Raw genomic sequence first — 6,000 nt, forward strand, 5'->3', positions numbered from 1 at the left:
ATGGGGCATAAACAAGATGTAACTTTAGTGTAACTCAGAAGTGATGGCCTTAGACTGGGAGAAAACCATGTTAAACTGCCAGGTGTAAAGATTTAAATCAAGCAGGCTTGCAATCCTAAAGGTTAGGGAAGCAGGAACACCCAGTCCCTTGCAGAGAGGCTCTGGGTCTGAGATGTGTTTAGCAGGGAACTGAAAACAGTGGGTCCCCGTATTTGGAGGCTGGAAACTACATCAGAAACCAACTCCTATTTTCAGGCCCAGTGTGGAGTAGACTCAGAGGCTGAGTCAGAAAGAGCTTCCTTTACCTCCATTCTGGGTGAGCTTAAGGAAAATGGAGCCTAGGGTAAGACCTCGGACAAGGGAGAGGTTGGTCCTGGAATGTCCATAGCTCTGAGGTTTGAAATCAGTTTCTCTTCATCTTTCTTTGTTTCTACAGCATCCTGTGACCTGGAGCTTGAATTTACTGACTTCCAGTGCCACCAAAGGCAGATCTGAATGTGGCCGCCTGCGTGCTGCTCACATTTACCTCTGCCGGCGCTGAGGTCCAGCTAACAGCACAAAGCAGGGCTAGAAAACAGTTTTCTTGGGGGAAATGTTGGCTCATGAGTTAACATAACGGATGCAGGAAGGATGATACTGATGGTGTTGGAGGAAACTAGATTGACAGACACTTAAACAAGACTTTATGTTAAAGACAAGAGTAGTCTGTTTGGGCCTGGTGGCGCAGGTACCACAGAAGCTGGGGCAAGATGCTATCTCAAAATATAAAGTAAAGGGGACTGTGAACCTCTACCATGAGCCTCAACTCACATCTTTAAAGGTGTAACTGTTTCTTTTTTTTTTAAGTAAATTATTTTTTTAAGAATAATAAATAAATTATTTATTTATTGTATGTATGTACACTGTAGCTGTCTTCAGTCACACCAGAAGAGAACTGGATCCAATTACTGATGGTTGTAATGTGTTTACATTACATGCGGTTGTTGGGAATTGAACTCAGGACCTCTGGAAGACCAGTCAGTGCTCTAAAACACTGAGCCATCTCTCCAGCCTAGCATAAAGGTTGCTAATGGACTTCTCTGCTTGTTCTTCATGGGGGATATGACGTCCCTGCTTGGAGTTGAAAGGACGATCTTCAGACACAGCCCCAGGAGAAGGGTTGGGTCTTTTATGCTCTTCTCTCTGACTCAGCAAGAAACAAGGCCCTAGGTCTTACCTAGTAGAACAAGGACAAAATCCAGTAGATATGAAAACTGTGGTGCAGGAAAGCAGAAAGCTTTCAGCTTTCCAGTGAAGAACATGTTAATTCAGCCAGGAACATGACCAAACCAGAATGGGAAAGGGGAGTGTTGAACTGCCGCATTCAGCAGTGACTTCATATGTGAAACCAAGTGGGAAATTTAAGTGTTTATTCTCTGAGTATAAAATAATACAAGGAAGCCAGGCATGGTGACGCACGCCTTTGATCCCAGCACTTGGGAGGCAGGTGGATCTCTAAGTTTGAGTCCAGCCTGGTCTACAGAGGAAGTTCCAGAACGGCCCAGGATACACAAGTGAAATCTTCCCCACAAAGTCATTTATTTTGTGGAAGGGGACATACGTCAGATGTGTCAGTAGCACACACAGTAGCACACACATGGAGGTCAAAAGTCAGAAGGCAACTATTTCCTTCTATCATGTGCATCCCAGGGACTGAAGGTTTAGTCACAAGTACCTTTACCCACTGAGCCATCTCTTTGGCCCTCCATGTTGCCTTGACATGGAAGGACTAACCGAGCCTTCCCTTTGTACCATAGCAAGATCTCCCTGGTAAAAACAAACAAGCAATCCCAGAGTACAAAGATGGAATTAGGGAGTCGATGACGAACAAGATTTGGCCTCAGCTATTTCCCCTTGGGCAGAAGTGACAGTGGCCTCTTTGAGATGTACTACCTCAAGAAAAGCCTCCATCCCACAGGCTGTCTCCTATCTGTGGATTGTCCCTCTGCAGTGCCTTTTCCTTTGCTCATTCTTCCTGCTGTTTCCTGGGCTGCTGGAGCCTTATTCAGAAATTTGTGTATGCCTTTGTCTTGAAGTGTTTGGTTCACTATAGTGCTTTCAAAGTTTACGGTCTCACATAAAGGCCCTTGATGCAATTTAATTACGTTCTTATGCAGAACGAGAGACTTGGGATTTAGTTCCAGTTTCCACAGCACCATCTGTAAAATGTTCGTGAGCAAAAGCAGTGGCTGGGGCCTTTGTTAAGATTTCTCCTTGATAAGCATCCCTGACCCTTGATCAGCATATAGTGAAACACAGGGTCAGCTAGGCTGCCTAGGACAGCTTATCTTTACGCTCTGATTGGCTTCTCCCTTCTCTGCCCATCCATGCCTGCCATCACTGCCAGGGACACTGGGCAGCCCTCCATCTGTCCCAAAGCTCCTCTAAAGCAGGAAGGGAGAGAATCAAGAACAGGGCCTTTGGTCTTGTGGACTTAGTCCAGGAGAAAAGGCCTAGGCCTAATGCTTTAGGCCTAAGGCAGGCAAGCAAGACCAAGAAATCCCTGCAGGCTGTTAACACAGAGGAAGTGTGGAGAAAGGTAGGCTGCCTTATCAGGGTGGACTTCTGGAGGAAGCAGGATGAACACAGAGGCAGGGAAGGGTCTCACAAATGGGTATTTAGTATTCTATGGCCTAGGAGACTTGAGAGCTTGTGGGGACTGGGCTCCATGGCAGTCCTCTGCTCCCTGCCTTAGCCCTATCACTGTTTGCAGTGAGTGGGAGAATCTCTGAGGCCCAACCCACCTCCGTGTGTCTTGAGAGAGATCATTCACTGCTCTCTCTAGTAGATCAGAAGGATATCTTCAGATACACCCAGTTCAAGGGCCTAGCAGGGCAGTAAATAAATACACCCTGCTCTCCTCTCTCCTTATGGATTCAACTCACCCCTTCTAAGCCCATCACCATTCCTAAGTCTCAGCATCCAAGACCTAGAAACACATTTTACCTGGAAACCTCAGTGGCCAAGCCTATCAAGATCCCAAAAGAATTTCCTACCAGGCAACAGACAACCAGCTGCTACACTCTCCGAAGAATCAGAGATGGCAACAGGAACCAAGACACAAAACACCCACCCACCAAAGACAAGATCAGATAGCAGCACCCAGAATCACAGTCTCCCCAAACCCAGATCCCCAGAAGCCAGTGTGAAAACACAATCAACAGCAGGCAGGAGAAGATGACTCCAGTAGAGCAGCAGCCCTGTCACAGCAGCCCCTGAGTATCACAGCATAGCTAGAGCACAAGGCAAAGACCCTAAAATAGTCTTTATGAGTACGATAGAGGTCTTTAAAGAGGAAGTGACTAAACCCCTTAAAGAAACCTATAAAAACACCAACAAACACTGGAAAGAAATGAATAAAACAGTTCAAGACCTGAACGTAGAAATAGAATTGATAAAGAAAACCCAATCTGAGGGAAATGTGGAAATTACCAATTTAGGAACTCCTCAGAGGCAAACCTCACCAACGGAATACAAGAGGTGGGAGAGAGAATTTCAGGCAATGAAGGCACCATAGAAGAAATATATACATAAGTCAAAAGAGATGTTAAAAATCTAAACTCAGAACGTTAAGAAAATCTGGGACACTTTTAAAAAAGAACAATTCTATAAATAATGACAGAGAAAGGAGAAGAAACCCAGTTCAAGGGCCCAGAATATATTTTCAACAAAACCCTACAAGAAAACATCCCTAATCTAAAGAAGAAGATACATATCAATGCACAATAGGTACACAGAACACCAAACACATTGGGCCAGAAAAAAAAAGTCACCTTAGCAAATAACAATCAAAAGACTTAATGCACAAAGAAAGAATATTGAGAGCTGTCAGGGAAAAAGAACTAATAATGTATAAAGACAGGCCTACTAGAATTACATCAAATTTTTTTTTATTGCACATTGCTTCTTTATTATACTGATCTGGAAAAAGATTTAGTCATTATGCCCAAAGGAGTTCTGAACCCACACAGTAGGGTCAAGCAGCTAAAACATGATTCGGACAGCGAAAGACAAAAACTTGGACGTGATCAAGCTGGGCTCTTCACCTCTACAAAACAAGGCAAAGGGATCCCAACACAGCAGGAGTTACAAGGAGTTTATCCCTTTTGATATGAGGAATGGCTAATTTTCTGGTGACCACATAGGACTGTTTCAACTGCCACTAGCAACCTCAGAGTTGCTTTTGTGTGCTGATTATATATATATATATATATATATATACCCATTTTTTAATAAACTTAAATGTAATACATAGACTTGACAAGATTGATCCCAACGTTCTAGGGCCAGCAGCTCTTTTAGGGTGGGAGAGGAAGTAGGGTCTTTTAAAATCACCACGAGGTTACTTCCACTCTCCATTGGAATGACTACATTCACAGTTACCTAATTGTGGGAAGAATGCAGAACAGGTTCCAGGGACGAAACTGGATCGCAGCTTCTCATTGGTCATACCACAGTGCAGTTCCTCCCTGACGTCCTCCTAAGCAGACCCTTAGTAAGCAAAGAACTAAGAAAAACTATAATTATTATCTCCCAACTCTCCTGGTACAGGGAGCCGTCCCTGGATGTGGACCAAGAACCTGCACCCCCAGGGGTGTTCTTCTGACTAGATTCTATGAAGGGAGTGGGTGCAGGGGATAAAATACTAAAATGAACATGGGAGCCACAGGTCCTCATCTGCAGCTACAACTTAAACTTAAGGTCTTAAAGATGTAGTCAGTGTGGCAGGTGCTGGGGAGGGTGCAGGAGGCAGGAACAGGCAGGGAGGGTGTCGGGTAGGAGTCTGCCTCCTTGCCTTCACTTCTTCACTTTGCCCTGAGCATCCATAGCATCTATGGCTTTATGCATGGTCTCCTCATCTCCCAGGAACTGCATGGGCTTCTTGGGCTTCAAGTTGTTGTCCAATTCATAGACGATGGGAATGCCCGTTGGCAGGTTCAGCTCCATGATGGCCTCTTCTGAAAGACCCTCCAGATGCTTGATGATGCCCCGAAGGTTATTGCCACGGGCAGCTATCAAGAACCTTTTCCCCTCTTTGATCTGGGGGACAATTTCTTCATTCCAGAAGGGCAATGCTCTGGCAATAGTGTCCTTCAGGCTCTTACAGGAGGGCAGCTGGTCCTCAGTAAGGTCTGCGTACCTGCGATCCCTGCTGATGTTGCTGTAGAAGGGATGAACAAGCTCCCTTGGAGGTGGCAGGACATCGTAAGATTGTCTCCAGATCTTTACCTGTGCCTCACCGTGCTTAGCAGCAGTTTCTGCTTTATTGAGACCTATTAGACCCCCATAGTGTCGCTCATTGAGGCGCCACGTCCTGACCACCGGTAACCACATCTGGTCATTGTCATCCAAGACTGTCCAGAGGGTTCGGCTTGCTCTCTTTTGAACAGAGGTGAAGCAGATGTCAAACTCATAGGCAGCATCTCGCAATGCCTGCCCGCCATGCTTTGCCCTTTTGTGGCCCGCCAGGCTCAGGTCGGCGTTGTACCAGCCGCTGAAGCCGTTCTCCAGGTTCCAGGTGCTCTCGCCATGCCTGATCAGCACCGTCTGTAGGCAGCCATGACGACAGACAGGGGATGTGTCACATCGAACTTTTCAGAGGAGGGACTGGACAGATGTTCTGCAGACTCTAAGACAACAGATGCCAGTCCAGATTTCTTTACCCAGCAAAACTATCAATCACCAAGAAACAAACTGGTATGGCCATTTTAATATCTGACAAAATAGACTTTAAGTCAAAATTAATGCGAACGGCACATACTCATCAAAGGGAATAACCACCAACATGACATCTCATTTGTGTTCCAACAACAAGGACACCCAAGTTTGTAGAAGAAACACTACACTGAAGCTACATATTGACTCTCACACACTGGTAGTAGGACACATCAAAACCCCACTCTCACCAACAGGCAAGTTATCCAGATGAAACCTGAATTGATAATTGCTAGAGCTAGCAGG

General features: G+C 45.5%; 1 pseudogene across 1 annotated transcript; it reads right to left on the bottom strand.

Annotated features, from left to right (window-relative positions):
- Positions 1-4,836: 4,836 nt before the first annotated feature.
- On the bottom strand, positions 4,837-5,600 carry LOC308418584 (phosphoglycerate mutase 1-like; annotated as a pseudogene). The gene has a single exon. The product of its transcript is annotated as a phosphoglycerate mutase 1-like (transcript).
- Between the last annotated feature and the right edge of the window lie 400 nt (positions 5,601-6,000).

The sequence above is a fragment of the Micromys minutus genome, assembly GCF_963924665.1.
Source record: "Micromys minutus genome assembly, chromosome: 3".
NCBI classification, from domain to species: Eukaryota; Metazoa; Chordata; class Mammalia; order Rodentia; family Muridae; genus Micromys; species Micromys minutus.